The sequence below is a fragment of the Rattus norvegicus genome, chromosome 1 (assembly GCF_021556685.1).
Source record: "Rattus norvegicus strain SHRSP/BbbUtx chromosome 1, alternate assembly SHRSP_T2T, whole genome shotgun sequence".
Classification (NCBI taxonomy): Eukaryota; Metazoa; Chordata; class Mammalia; order Rodentia; family Muridae; genus Rattus; species Rattus norvegicus.
In genome coordinates, this window is record NC_141534.1 from 129,693,005 (window position 1) to 129,709,390 (window position 16,386).

The following is a 16,386-nucleotide window of genomic DNA, read 5'->3' on the forward strand; positions in this document are numbered from 1 at the left end:
AAAATTATAAAATTCCAAGTTAATAGGAACTGAGATGAGTCCAACTAGGAAAACCAGTGGTGGTCAATCTTACTTGTCAGCCTGACTTGATTTAGGATCTCCTTGTCCACTTGCTTCTAAGGATGTTCATGAAAGCATTTCCACAGAGATTTAGCAGATAAGAGAAGACACCTCCTGAGTATTGTTGACACCATCCCATGGGCTAGGCTCCCAGACTGTTGAAAACAAAGAAGAGAAACAGCACCAGCATTTCTCCTTCTTTTTCCTGCTGATAGATGTAAAGTGTTAGCTGTATTATGTTCCCACCAGTATTCTTCTCCATTAGAATGGACTGAGTCCCTTCAAACTGTGAGCCAAAACAAACACTCCCACCCTTAACTTGCTTTTGTCAGGCATTTTACCACAAGAAAAGACACTAACATAATAGACATTTTGCAAAACAGGAAATTCCCCAGACTAGACAGCAAAAGAAAAGTCTCCAAGTCATTTTTAATCAGAGCTTTGTGCCTTAGAAAGTAATGAAATGACCTTTTGTAAATCAGAAGGACCTTTGACATCTTCTGAACCTACTGAGGGTAGCTCTGACCACAATGTGATTCTTCCTCACCCCTTCCAGAACTGTGACTTCAGACTGAGAGATGGCAGATAGAAATATATCTGCGGCTGGAGAGAAGGCTCAGTGGTTAAGAGCACTGACTGCTCTTCCAGAGGTCATGAGTTCAATTCCCAGCAACCACATGGTGGCTCACAACCATCTGTAATGAGATCTGGTGCCTTCTTCTGGCCTGCAGTCACATATGCAGGCAGAATGCTGTACATAAAATAAATAAATAAATCTTTAAAAAAAGAGAGAGAGATGAAAGAAATATATCTGCTTCATACTTTCCCTTGGTGGTGCAGAGATTTTCTTCTAACTTGTGTTGATTTCTTAAAGAGGGCTTTTATCCATCAGGAATTCTTAATTTCATGCTATTTCATTCATTACTGTAGCCTTCCAATGTTCACTCTCTGTGTAGGATGGATGTTTCCGAGGAAGGAGGCAGCTTGCTCAATAGTGGGGGAGGAAAGAATATGAGCAGAGAGACCACTGCAGGGCAAGATCCAGACCGTGGAAGTTGAGAGGAAGGGAAGTAAGCTTGATGGGCACCCTATGCCCATGAAGTCCAGTTCCACTCATGCCTCTACCCCAGACTGAGTAACACAGACCACTCACAACTACCATAAGTCCACAATCAGCCCAGACAGTGAAGCAAAGTCCAAAGACCCCCGATCCTGAGACAGGATGGAGGAGAAAGACCCATCTGTTCTCCTTAGCAGAAAAGACAGTCTTGCCACTTTTGTTGCAAAGAGCGCTGGAAGCATTCTCACAAGAGCAGTAGGATAAGGCAAATGACTCTACAGCTGTTTTCAGCATCCACATGCCATTGGTCACTTGACTGTATGTGAGTCATGATTTGTTTTGTGGGAGTGGAGATGAGGATGGCAACTGTGTCCATGTGGCAGGACCACACATGGTTTCTGAGCTGCCAGACCAGCCTTTGCTTCACTCTAGGGCTATGATCTGAAGGCTGAATGAAAACCCCTGTCTTACCCACCACTGTGGTATCAATGACTATTGACTAAGTTCTTCAGTCCCAGCCAATGTTACAGGCACTGAGTCTGCAGAGGTGAACCCACACATGGCTGTGCTAAGAAGCTTGTGGGGGGAAATGGGGAAGGACATGGAGAATGAAGAACCCCATCAGATGGTGAGGAACACCACATGGAGAATTAAAACAGACTGGTGGGATAGAGGGTGAGGCAGCATCAGCCTGAGGAGGAAGCAGAGAAGACGGTCAAGGGAGACCTGAAGAGGTGGGGACAGACACAGAGGGGCTTGAACAAGATAGAGAGATGCTCCAGATGAGGATAGCTAGTGGGTTGGCATAGGACCAGCAAGCTAGTCTAAATGGCAATGGTGGAATGGGGAAATGCCTAAAATGTGATGGAAAGAGGAGACGGGCAGCATGCTGGTAGATATCTTCCAGGCCTGTCTGTGGAGTTTGGGTTTCTGTTCAAAGTGGGAGGTCATTGTGAGGTTTTCAATTAGAGGTGCTAGACTCTGTTTTCTGACATGCACACACACACACACACACACACACACACACACACACACACACACATACACACACACACCACACACACACACACACACACACACACACACACACACACACCCCTACCATGACCACATCCTCCTCTTCTTGATATGTAGAATCAGATCAGAAGGAAAGAATATGGTGCTTGTCTGTAGGCACTCAGTCACCTGGGTAAAAGACAGCTTTGCATAGTCAGGTATTGGCAGGAAGGTGGCGAGCAAGTAGAAGAATGAGCAACAGATGCCGGGTTGTCCTGTTATTGCAGTGGGAGCCGAGGAAACACGGCAATGGAGGTCTTGAACACTACGACTGAGAAGCTGGATAGCTGAGAAGGGAAGAGGAACGAACTAACTTCATCCTGCGGAGTCGTAAGTCAGAGACTTAGCTAAGGCAGTATCTGGTGTGGTGTATGTGGGAATGTCAGGCAGGAAGTGAGCTGTTGAACACCCAGAGTTCCAGAGTGGCATTAGATCTGGGGGCAGGCCTGTGGCCTTCCCTCTACTCTGCATGCCCTCTCAGTCCTTAGCAAGGGAAGCAGTGAGGAGTGTGTTCATGAAAACAGGAAGCCCCAGCTGAGCTCCACAGGGTGATGCAGGAAGTCTGGGCGAAGGCAGAATGTCAACAGTGCCCAAGGAAGGCAGTGTTTCAGCAAGGGGATGTCTGTAATACCCTTGAAGGCTAATTAATATAAGACACACTTGGTGGCTGATTTTAGAAACCCACGTCAGACAGCACAAAGCTGAATAGAAAGCCTTCAGATGCTATGCTGGTCTGGGACATTTGGTACCTTACTCATCTGTCACGTGCCTGTGTCACAGCTATCTGTGTAGTTCCTATTCTTCCAACAAAAACAGAGATGGAAGCCTTCATTTGACTCCTACTCAAAAGGAAGGGCATAGCAGTCAACCCAAATCACAAGGTAGGGTGGGGTAGAAAATGTGAAAAATCCAAGCAAGATCACCCGCCCACTGTATCCAACACAGCTGAGCGTCACAGTGACCAGTTATTCACTTAGGCACTCACAGCCGAAAAGATCAGAATTAGAGCCCAAAGTGTCCACACCTCAGCCCAATACTTCTCTCATGGTCCCTCAGGGTAAATATTACCAGGAAGAACCTCAACCATAAGTCTTACAGCATTTCCGTGGGTGCTGGTAAGTCTCCATTCCCAAAGCCTCTGGGGTTTCTGCAGGGCAGACAGTGCCATCATTAGCAGATGGTGGCCAGTGAGCTCAGAGGATATGCAGGACATGAGTCAGTCTTGCCACTGAATGGCTGCTCTGACATTGACTGGGAGGCTGCTCATAACTACATTCTACAACTGAGATCACATCTGAAGTCCAGAAATTCCCCATTCCAGGTCAAACTCACCCTTCTCCTGATCTTCAGGGGCTTTTAAATTTTCTTTTGCTGGTTTTTATTTTGTTTAAGCTATTTTGTTATATGCTTAATTTTTCTCTTCCTCTCTTCTTCCTTTCTTCTTTTGTTCCTTTTACCCTTTTTTAATTTAACTTCTCCTTTTAATTATATTTATTATTTTAACTACAACATTATATCATTTTTCCTTTCCTTTCTTCTCTATAGCCCCTCCCACACACCCCTAGTCCCTCTCAATTCATGGCTTCTTTTTGTTGTTATACACACACATGCACACCCACAGAGAGAAGGAGGGAGGGAGGGAGAGGGAGAGGGAGAGGGAGAGAGAGAGAGAGATCATAAACATAGTCAAAACCTGATCTTTGGTTTAAGCCCCTCCTTTGAGGACATTCATGTTCTTGTCTATAAATAATGCTTTGAGATGCATTGCGGGGGGTGAGGGGGAGTGATGAGGGGTGCAGTTCTCAGAGTTTGTACTATAAGCCTGGTGTGTCAGCACAGCCCAGGCCCTTGAGAGAAATGCATATTCAAGGATTTCTCTAGAATCCAGAATCAGAGTTTCTGGGGACAAGCCTTATACTTTGTTTTCCTAGCCCTTTAGGACTTCTGGTTTCCCACCATATGGATGTTGTATTTCCCTTGGTTCGCACATAGCCAAAATAACTGAAACCAGAGCAATTCTGATACTGCAGGAGGCCCTTCCAAAAGTCAGCATCTTCACATCCCCTCATGGAGGGGAAAAAGGTTCATAGGGCTTGTAAGTCTTCAAGAATCCTCACAGGGCTCCTCCTCCCCCAAGTTTATAGAGGACTAACCAACTAACTGGGGTGGTACATTTTGGTACTGAGGTGATACTTTTCACTTGTGCCGTTGTGGGTGGGCACAGTTCAGGACATGAGATACTGCATTGGTCAGTGTTATTAACTACACACAAGTTGCCTTGGGGAGTTCCTCATAGCATAGCTGTCTTTGGGTCACTGATGCTTTTGTGAGCTCATTGGTTCACCAAGCTAGAGTTACAATCTTTTGTGTGAATACCTTTTTTAAAAAATAATCTGAGATAAATATATACATGTTTCTTCACTTCTCCTCAGGAAAAGTCACATGACAGGTAGTCAAAATTAGACTTAGATAACCTATATATTGCCCTGTTCTCTGCAGCTTTTCTTTCCAATCCTAATGGCCCCTAGTTAACTATGGTCTGAAAATGTTATGTGGGAAAGTCCACTTTTGCATAATACTTATTACAATTATCACTTTATTTATTCCATTTTTATAATTGGCTATGGTTAATCTCTAACTGCCTCTAATTTATAAGTTGAACTTTATGACAGGTATGTACTTGTAGGCTAGAGAATAAAATCTGTTTTATGTGCAGTTTCAACCCCTGAAAAGTGTCTTGGAACATACCTGCCATAGACAAAGGAATACCACTTTATTAGAGAGGAGACAGCTGTTGTGAAGGAAATGTCAAAAAGCAGAAGAGAAGTGGAAAGAAGAGGAGAGCCCAAAGAAAGTCCTGAAACTGGCTTGCAGCTGACTCGGTTTGGTACACTAGGAGGCAGACAGACATTGAGAAAGTGACACTCCAAGAATTGCAGTCTGACTCTCCACTTTTAGATGTTATTTCCTGAACTTGTCCACCAGTTTTTTCTCCAGAGAAAGGTCTGCTTCTTTTGAATGTTTTAGTAAACTAGGGGTGGTCACTTGTCAGCACCTCTCTCCTAGAGGTGGCCTTTCCAGCCCCTTCATATTCTAGGGATAGCTGTTGAGTACAGCCCCGCCCCTTCCATCCCTGTCCCTTACCAAGCTTCCCACCCACAGCTGGGGATGACTGATTGGCCCAAGGAAGGGTACCTGACAGATAACAAGTCTTTTGAGATTGTGAATGTAGTCCCGTGAGAGCTTTCTCCCCGAGTGCTTTAACTGTAGCTCAGGAGCCAGACCCTTGTATCTGATGATCTAAATTGTTGGATGAAAAACAAGAAATAGGATCAAGAGCAGACCCTATGAGCACCTCACAGTGTGGCAATACTCTGTCACTGCTCTGAGGCCCACCTCTCCTCACACCCAGTCTGATCTGGCTTTTAGGACATTTACCCTTGCTTTCTTAAAGCAAGTCATGTGTACTTCTGTGGTCCTAAAAGTCTTTGGTACACTGCTACCATCAACAGGTGAATTAATGCAGTTTCATGCATATCTGTGAGTGTCTGAAAGACTACTTCATCCATATAAAGAAAGAAAAAAGTATAACTATACTTTGCTACCAAATATGAAATTTTCTCTGGAAATCTAAGAGTACCCACTTATTAGTCCAATTATTTGAATATTGTCTTCCTATATGTTCATTGTTTTAGAGTTTCATATATCCATATAATTTTGATCAAATCTGCCTCCAATCCCTTCCCTACAATTTGTCCCCTATCCGCTTCCATGTTTCCTTCCCTACTTCATGTGCTCTTGTTTTTAAAACCCACAGAGTTCATTTCAAGCAGCTGTTATGTACATGGGCGTGAGGCCATCCCCTAGAGCACTGGGAGCCTTTCAGAGGCCACATCCCTGAAGAAAATGACTCTCCTACCCCAGTAGCCATCAGTTGCCAGTACTTCTCTTAGCTGGGGTGGGACTTCATGACCCCTTCCCCTAACCATGGGGGGATTTGGCTAGCTTGAGCTTCATGGTCTTTTGAATGTAGTCCCAGCTGCTGTGAGTTCACATGTGTTCGTGTATGTAGTAGCGCTGCCATGAAAAGTAAATGTTTCCCTACAGATGTCCACTACCTCCAGCTCTTACTGCAGAGTTTCTTCCCAGTCTATCATGTGATCCCCAAACTTGTAGGGAGGAGGTGTAAAACAAAAGTCCCACTTAGAGCAGAGCATTACATTCTCTTATTCTCTGAATGTTGACCAGTTAGACATCTCTATATTAATCATCATGTACTGTAAGAAAGCATCTAAAATGAGGATTGCGAACTCCACTGATGTATTAGTATAATGATAAAAACTTAGACAGAATAATACTATTGGTTCTCCCCTAGGGCCCATGATCTAGCCAGGCACAGTTTTTCCAGCACAGCTAATAGTACCAGGCATGAGGTCCATCTTGTGAACCAGGCTTTAAGTCTAGTCGTAAAGTCTTTGGCTACTGTATTAATTGCTTTTATTGGCTGTAATAAAGCACCATGGCCAAGGCAACTTATAGAAGGAGGAGATTATTTAGGCTTATGGTTCCAGAGGGGTAAGGGTCCCTCACAGATCGGCCAGAGATGGGAGGCCTGGCTGCAGACAGAGGCATGGTGTCGGGATCAGGAAGCTGAGAGCTTGTATTATTATCTGCAGGCACAAAGTACAGAGATCTGGGAGAGCCATAGGGCTCTCAACTCTCAAGGCACACCCGCAGTGACATACTTCTTCCTAACCCTGCCACACACTGACACCCAATGGGGACTGAACATTCAAATATTGCAGCCTAGGAGGGACATTTCTCAACCACCAGTTTCTCCCATAATGTTCATGCCAGCATTGCACCAGCGGGCATATTTTGCCAGGCCAGTCATTATTATAGTTTGCAGAGCTAATATCTGGGTAACCTTGTTGATTACTTTCCTCCTTAGCAGTGAACACAGATCCTTGTAGCACTATGAAAGCTAACCAGGAGGCCTGAAGTTTCCAAGTCAGTACCATCTTGTTTTCTCCATGTCCCATGACTCAAGTATATGGTATCTTCAGCAACAGGGTCTTACCTTCAAGTTCTAGAGGGTAACCAAAACAGTGGAAATAGCCTATCATATGTGTGGGATCTATGGGGTGCCACTGACAAGACCTCAAAGAGAGGCCAACCTTGCCTGGTATTGGGCCTGTCATTTGGTATCTTGGGAGAGATATTTTCCCTCTATTATAGGATAACTTCATTTAAAGAGTCCATAGTTATAGTTTTTTGGATGGCATTTCAAAAGCCCTTAGTGTCTTAGTGTCAGTCATTCCTCCTTATAACCTCTGCTTTACTCTGTCGTCCTGTCCTCTGCCCCATTTAAACATTCCTGCTCCATCAGATTTGGGAATCTAGTAAGTTTCAAGGGAAGGGAAAGAGAATGAAAATTAATTCTTGAATGCTATTCTGTGTCTTGCATTGTGGAATGAATTAGAATTATGACATGAGTGTGTAAAGTAGTTGATTACAATTACAGTATAACAACACACTTTTCGTGTGACATAGAGCTTATGACCCATCCTCTTTGTTGACTGGCTACCAGGTTTGGGCCACATCTTAGTTCCCTTTCTGTTATGTAAGCTTTTTGGATCACAGTCCCGAAGTCTGGGAGACCACACCACCATGAGGCTAGCATCCAGTGATGGTCGCTCTGTGTCACCCTCTAACAGGAGGCAGGACCACAGCAGAGCAAGAGTGTAAGAAAGGAGAAGGCACAGACCCGCTTCGTGACAAGCCACTCGTGCCGCAAGGATACATGCCTTTCCTTGGTCGCAGCATTCATTCTTTGCTCCATCCTCATAGCCTGATTACTTGTCATTAGGGCTCAGTTCCAGAAATCACCATCCATGTCTGCATCTTCTGCGTCTTAAAAGTCACGGCAAACCTAATAAGAAGCACCGTTGAAGGACAGAGAGCACGTACTGCCCCTCAGTAGCATGTACCATGTGTAACAATGGTTGCAGACACTTTCAAAAAGCAATTTAATTTTACTTTTAGGTATGTGTGTGTGTCTAGCTGCCCGTTTCTCTCTCTGTCTCTGTCTGTCTGTCTGTCTTTCTCTGTCTGTCTCTGTCTCTCTCTGTCTCTGTCTGTGTGTGTGTGTGTGTGTGTGTGTGTGTGTGTTTGTGTGAGTGTGTGTGTGTGTGAGTAGGGGTGTCTGTGCCCATCTGTACTGCATTTGCTGGGAGCTGGAGTTACAGTCAGTTGTGAGCTATCTGATGTGGTGCTGGGAACTGAACTTTGGTCTCCAGGAAGAGCAACAAGTGCTCTTCAGTGCTGAGCCAATTCTGCAGCACTATAGTTGTGAATATTAATTCAGTGCTTATCATATACTATACACTATTGTGTAGGTTTTAGATGTATTGTTTAATCAAAGGAATACCTCTATGAGAAAAGGTGAAACATCCCATTTTACAGATTAGGAAGTGGAGTCACATCCAATTGTATTATTTGTCCCAGGTCCTATGGCTAATCTGTTGTCGAAATGAGGTACTTTGGTGCTTAATCTTCTCATTTAGTTTTATTAGCTTGAGCAGTGCATAGAAGATTGATAACATGCTTCTCAGGGGCTGTTGAAGGCATATTCATAGAGTATTAATAGGGGAAGACTGGTCCTATATGCTGGGGCAACTACATAGAATAAAGGGGGTAAGGGAGAGTGCAGCATCTCTCTTCCCTGCCTAGCTAAGAATGGGAGTGACCATCACATGGACTGGAATTCCAGACTGAATAGAGTGAGGGAGGGCAGGGCTGTAGCATTAGTTTGGTTGATAGAGAACTTGGCTAGCATCCATGAAACCTTTGGGTTCACTCCCTAGCACTGAGTAAAACCAGATGTGGTGGCACAGGCCCCTAATTTTAAGATTTGAGAGGTAAAAACAAGATGATCAAGATGAGTTTGAGTCCAGCCTCGGATATATGAGACCCTGTCTCAGAATTGGGTTGGGGTGAACTGGACACCAGCACTTGCCTTTCTCTGCCCCTTCCTTGCCTTTCCTGCCCAGATGTGAGCAAGCTGGCTACCACCATGCCTTTCCAGACATTACAGGATGAGCCCCTTAAACTGACAGCCAAATAAAAATTTCTCCTCCAACCTGTTTCAGTTGGGCATTCAGTCACAATAACAACAAAAGAAACCAAAATATGGTGTCCACCATGGCAGGCTGACACCTCTAAAACTGGGAGCCAGAAATACATCTTTCCTCCTTTCAGACTGTTTTTCTCTAGCGTTGTCACGGTGACAGTGCAACTAATAGGCAGGTTTATACAACATCTCTGACAGTGTTTGAAATGTGGCATATTCTTGAGGTAGTGCTCCAGGCAGGGGCAGGATCCTGCCAGGTTGTAAGCCAGAGTCAGGGTGATCTCTTTGCCCTTCTACTACAGAAGCAGAAAAGGAATGGGCAAGACCCATTGTGTGCTCCAAGAAACAGATGGAAAAAATGGTGCGAAATATTATTCTGTACATCTTACATTTAAAAAGGAAAGAAAAGAACGGCTGCTGTAAACTCGAGGTGAGAGAAGCAGTTTTTAATCAAAGACCAACGGGTATATTTCAAATATAAATACCCAAAGATCAAAACTCACAGAAATATTTTAAGTACACCAGAAGCTCTATCCGAATCCTCAAGGGAGCAGTTGAGAAAAGGTATAAATGCGTATTTGGAAGCTTAGCTGTGTCATATATAGGAGTTGTCTATGTCCCTATATTCAGGATGAACACAGGATCCGGCATCTGCCTGCTGGGCTCACTGCAGCATCTGGTGTGCATCCTGCCTTACCCATCTCTACTGTTGTCTTAGGAAAACAGAGAAAAATAATTAGCCATCTGTACTAATTGTGCCCTTCATTGTCCTTTATTTGTTTTGTAATTAATAAATCATTTTGTTTTGAAGCGATCAGAAGGCACTATAATTGCCCTGTGCCTACAGAATCTCCTCCTTTAAGAGTGTTGCTTCCACTTTCCAGCCTCTGTAACAGTGAGCCAAAATAAGCCTTTCTCTTATAATTTATCCATTCTCATTTTCGGTGTGCTTTATGAATATTGGTACTGTAGAGCACCCATGCTGACCTATGGAACTCCTACAGGGCCTCCTTGTAACCAGGATTCAGGTGACCCCTGAGTTCTTTGGATGTGATACTTGTAATTCATCTAATCAGTATCCTTCTCCCCTTGAACCCCCTTCCTCAGTGTGTGTATGCACGCGCACATGTGCATTTCTGTGGGGGGGGAGGGTATCTGTGTGTCTAACCCTCCCTCTCTCCTGTTTTCTCCAAGTCTATCTTTCTAGCCATAACATTTTTTGGGCTTTCTCTCTCTCTGTACAGGTCTCCTTTAAGCCCCAGCAAATCTCTTCCTCTACAGCTCAGCAGAGAGACTCAGATCCCTTAGGTGTCCCTTAGACACAACCATTAAAACTTCTGTATCTAAGAACTGCTTATTTTCTAAATTGACTCAACTAGGGGGTTCTTCAGGCGCATAGCCCCCCAGGAGCTTGCCTTCCAGGCAGGACACAAGCCAGAGGCAAGAAAAGATCTCTTGGTGTTTGGTGTTTGTTTGTTTGTTTGTTTGTTTGTTTGTTTGTTTTAATCCCCACCATTCCAAATCCCTGAGTTTCCTCCCTTTCTGCTCTGCCTACCACTTCAGGCTGCAGAATTTTCATACAAACCAGGATCCCACCTTAGCCTCTCCACAGGTGGCTTATTGTGTGAGTGATTCACCCTAGATCTCTGCTCAGAACTCTTCAGGCAGAACCCAAAATGCTGAATTGAAAAACCAAGGAAATCCTCCAAAGACTGGGATAGTGCTTCCCTCCTTCTATGGGAGGAAAAAAACTCATACATTTTGCTCAAAAGGAAAAATCCTAAGAATGGGTTTCTTCCTAGATCTCTGGCAGTTGACCATAACCCCTTCTTCAAGCTCCAACACAAATGTATTTTTCTCTGTAAGGCTCTCTAATTTCAAAGCTTGCCTCTGTGCAGACCTCCCTACTCTCCTGCTTAGCAGCCAGATCCACTTCTGAAGGACACGCTCATACACTCTTTTTTGCTGCTTGTATATTCTTATCTGCTATGAGGAAGCCAATGCTGTGGCAAGAATCTTTATTTCTTTGCATGCATTGAGTACCTAGTATAATGTCCGTAGTGTGGTTACTGAGGAGTGAATGGATGAGTGAGTGCCTTTTGTTATTTGGAATGATGTATTGGTCTATATAATTGGTCTATATAATTTTATATATAAATATTAATTTTTAAGCAGTTGAATCTTTGAGACAGAAAATAAAGGCCTTTTGGAAAAAACATTTGGAAAACACACTCACAGAAGGGACGGGGGCGGGGGGGAGAGAGAGAGAGAGAGAGAGAGAGAGAGAGAGAGAATATATTAATATAGAGTCACCTTGTAAAAGACAACAATGCCCCTACTAGACATAACGACTAACAAATAAAAATCCCAGTGTCAGAAGTAGCTTAATTCTCATGGGGTATAGTGTTTGTCAGTGAAGCTCCTTTGACCTTCCAACATTGCATGCTATTGCACTCCTCCTGGTAGCCCTCCGGAACTGGATGAATGCTTTCCCTACTGCTGAAGATACCATATAGTTGAGTCATAGAGCATGACAAAATCTACGGAAACTTCATCTCTCCTGGTTACCTTTCTTAGTGCTATAAGGTGCTATGCAAGCTATTGGAGGATTAAAGTGATCACCAATCATTCCAAGATGTGAACCTAGAAAGCGACAGTAATGACCGACTTGATAAGACATGCTCCTTAGTGGAGTAGTGACATGAACGTCATAGGAGTAATCAACCGCCTTCTGACTTAACTTAATTCCACTTTACAAGATGAAATACCTGGCACCATATTGGACCAAGAACCTATAGCTAGACAGTTCATAGTCCCTAGGGAAGCACCTACTGCTATTATGCTATCAAGTGGACATAGTATTAAACCAACTCCTAATAACACATCATCATCTCTCAGCTCTCATCTGAGAAGCTTCTGTTTTTAATAAATAGTGATTTAACAAGTGACCCCAACTGACCAAAGTGCAGAGAACAAGAGACAGCAGAGAGGTAAGCCATAAAAGGAAGATCCATATACTCCTCCTGTCATCTCCATGATTCAAGGATCATTGCAGGAAAGTGAGTGAGCAGGAGTGTACGAGCCAAAAGTGGTGGATGACTCCCAGCAAACATTATCTTCTAAACACAGCAGAACTGCACATATGGCTAACAGTGGGTGCAGAAGCATGCACCAGACCTGTGTAGATCTGATAAGACCTAATCTTAGCGTGGAGAAAGGAGTCGGCACATAATCCCACTCTTAACCATGAAGCTATTGGCAGTTGTTAGCTGCTGGGGGAGGGAACATCAGTTTATTTGAAGAGTGATTATGCACTGGTAGAAGATGACATATTCCAGAATATTTTGGCAGCAGAAATTAATCTTAAAGGATTTAAGGAAAAGACAAAGTTTGGTGGGTAGTGGAGTAGCGGTGCATCTGAGAGGAGTTGGGAGAAGGGTAAGAATATGGTCAAAACATATTGCATGACACTTTTTTTTATTAACTTGAGTATTTCTTATATACATTTCGAGTGTTATTCCCTTTCCACTTTTTTTTTTTACACAAATTTAAGAACCATCTTTTATCGGGGGAGGGGTCATCAATCCTTCTTGGCCGCCACCTTCCGCATGGCTGCCAGCACGTTACTCAGCTCCTCCCTCTGTCTCTTGGCGCAGATGTGTGTGCCCACCCTCTTCTTAATAAACTTGAGTGCTCGCTTGTCCTTGGACACCTTGAGCAGCTCCATGGCGCGCCGCTCGTAGGGCGCGAAGCCGCACACCTCCCGGATCATATCTCGCGCGAATTTGGTGTGCTTGGTGAGGCGCCCGTGGCTGTGGCGGCTGTGTCTTGGCTTGCTGATGTTTTACGTCACTTTGTGGCCTTTGTTGAGGCCCACCGCCATGGGGTAGCGCAGGGCCATGGCTGCAGCTCTCTGATGGCAGCCGGACATGAAGAAGTGTATGACACTCTTAAATCACTAATGAAAAAGCAAATGATGTTTAGTGTTTTCAGGTTCTCCATAATATAGGCATGAGGAACATAGATGCACATATGTGTGCAAACATGTAATACATATGGGAGTACACATGATATGCATGTGGAGGGCAGAGAGTGTGAGCACGGTGTTACTATTTACTGCTGTGTCTTTCCTTCAGGAAAATCACTATTTTGTAAACACATTTTACAAGTAGTCCCACTGTTAATGCATCCAGGTCATTCTCTCTGTTGAAGTGTCTTAGCTCCCTCGCATAGATTGCCAAGAATCTCAGTGCCCTATTAAAAGGGGAAAGCACTACCAGCTTTTGGTGTTTCAGGACAAATGTCTCTTCTCCCTGAATTAACTTATGGGGCTGGCATTGTCTTCTAGACAGCTGGGATTGCTTTACTATTACAGATCATAGTTATCCAGTAAAGAAGGCAAAGGAATTCCAGGCTGTAATGGATCCATTAGTTGGACTCCTCTATTCACAGTTCTCAAATCTGTTAACATTCTCCATTCTCCTGACTTCTTTTTTTATAACAAAAACAGGTGAATTCCTTGGACTGATAGACTCTTCTATATGTTGAGCCTCCAGCTGCTCTTGTACCAACAGCTCACGTGCCCTCAATTTACCTTTAGTAAAGATCTACTGCTCTACCCACACAGGCTTATTTGTCTACCGTTTTGAGGGTAGGGCCATTGGTATAACTTCATCAGTGGCCCCTCTTATAAATTTGGAAACTCAGTCCCTGTTGTGTCCTGTTTTTGGACTACTTGCACAATCTGTGGTTATTCTGGATAACGTTTTTTAATACCTTCCACTGAAACATTTTCCATTTCACCCCTTATTTTAGGTATTGTCTTTGGTATGAGGGAATATTAATCTGTTTCCTCACAGCTATAATAAATCTTGGCCTCATAAATTTATGGCTGTGTCAACCACATAAGGCCTTAACTCTCCTACTTGACCTTCTGGCCCCACACATTTAAGCCATTACACACTTTGTTTTATCTCAGATCCTAGACAACTGGGGTTGCTTTTAGAAACTTGGCAAAAGAGTGTGGTGAGTAGGCTCTGGCTGTCATGTGGAGAAAGGAGTTGTTGTGATCGGCAAAGAGTAGAGCTGAGTACTAAGAGCTCAACTGGGGGAACCTCCTGGCTGTTTTCGTGCCTCTGGAGTTACCTCAGCCTCATAGGCAAGTGTACATAGAATCCTTAGCTTTATTCTAGAGCTACAAGTTCAAGTCAAAAACATTTGATAACATGCAGGTGATATATACGTTAATGATCCCCTCAGGCTGTGTTGTTGTTGTTGTTGTTGTTGTTGTTGTTGTTGTTGTTGTTGTTATCTCCTTTTTATCCTGGAAGGAGAGCATCAGTTTTTGAAGGTATTAACATGTCTTAGAGGTAAGGGAAGTCTAAACCAGCCATGAAGAGATGGAGTATTTATAGAACAAGTACTCCATTCCTGAAAAAGAATCAGTATCCACATACGTGCCTGCTACATGTGTTTATTGGGGCCCTATACACAGTAGCAAAGGTAAGGAATCAGAATAGGTGCTCATGAGCAGGTATGTAGATAAAAAAGTGTGATATGTAAATGTAGTAGGATGGATGAACAGAATGGAGGCCTTCACAAACAAATGGATGAAACTAGGCACGTATGTTAAGTGAAATAAGCTAGAAACACATGTCCCCCCTCTCCCTCTCAAATGTTGAAGCTGAATGCAGTCTACCCAAGTGTGGATGGGGAATGGGAAACAGCTACAAGGGGAGAGAAAAGGTGAGGCTAAGAGAGAAAACATGGTCAGTGCACATTGCATACATTTGGTGAGATCTACTGAACATGATTGAAATCCATAGTTAATAAATATTAATCAAAATGAAATCGTCAAATTGAAAAACCCATAGCTGGCAGAAGCTCCTAGGTACAGACATATAGATCATGGTATACCATGGCCACAGGGGTCATCACAGTGCCGTGCCCTGCTGTGACTCAGGAGCAGCTGGCCATTTTCATGTGAACTTGCTGCTGTGGTGTGTGTCCGTATGATCTAGGACGTGACCAAACTTCTGTAGATTTAGCCATGTGTGTTCCGAGGCTAATTCCAAAATTTATTTTTGGGGAGCACCTTTCAGAGGTTTTATTTAGGGAAGAAAGGAAGCCATTCAAGCTGCCCTCCGTTGCATATGGCTGATGGTGCTGTAGGTCCATCTCCATATGCTTGTTTTTCGGTTGTTTGTTTCACTCTTACCCTGTGCTGTTACTTTCATTCCCATACAAATAGTAATTATGACAGTTATGCAGTGCAGGTACTGGGAATCAGTTCTCCTTCTTGTTGTCCTTAAAGTATCAGGCAATTCTAAGCTGCCTCCCCTGACCTCCAACCAACTCATTGTTGTCTGTATGTTGTGGATGCTGGGAGACTTTGTTTATATGAATGAAACAAAGCATGCAAATCAGTCCACATAACTTTGTGTATTCCAAGTAATTTTAATATATCAAAAACCCCCAGCATCTAGCTTGCTCTTGTTAAATTGCAGAGAAAACAAAACAAAACAAAACAAAACAAAACCCTGAAACACTAGGATTAATGCAGCCACCTAAATTTATTTGTTGATCGATAATGGAAGCTGGGCTTGCAGTGTTATAATGGAGCCAGTGCCTATGCTTCCTATAACAATTATATGTCAAAGTCTTCACCTTAATGTTAGGAGGTGAGGGCTGTGAAGGCAGTCAGGTCATGAAGGCAGAGCCCCAGTGAGTGGGGTTATACAGTGTACCCTAAGCATTCTGCTGCCCCACTTATGTTGCAAAGGTTCAGGGAGTAGGTACCATCTGTGAGCTAGAGAGCAGGTGCTCATCGCATATGGGAGCTGCCAGTGTCCCGGTCTAAGACGTTTCCATGACTGTGAAAAAGGAATGTCTGTTATTTAAGTCACACATCCAGTGGTATGTTTTGTTATGGTAGTCAAGTGAGCCAACCAATGGAGAGGAATTGGTGGGGAATGTGTTGTCTCCACAGATGATTCTGTCAAAGAACCTATTGCTCTGCCGGGCAGACTGCCAGCCTGGGTTCTACATGAATACAGCTCACTTTCCATTTCTTTTAGGC

General features: G+C 43.7%; 1 protein-coding gene and 1 pseudogene across 1 annotated transcript in view; one reads left to right on the forward strand and one right to left on the reverse strand.

The window, feature by feature from the left end:
- The window catches only part of Otud7a (OTU deubiquitinase 7A), a 336,492-nt gene that overhangs the window by 70,922 nt on the left and 249,184 nt on the right, over positions 1–16,386 (forward strand).
- Rpl36-ps8 (ribosomal protein L36, pseudogene) lies at positions 12,889–13,212 on the reverse strand (annotated as a pseudogene).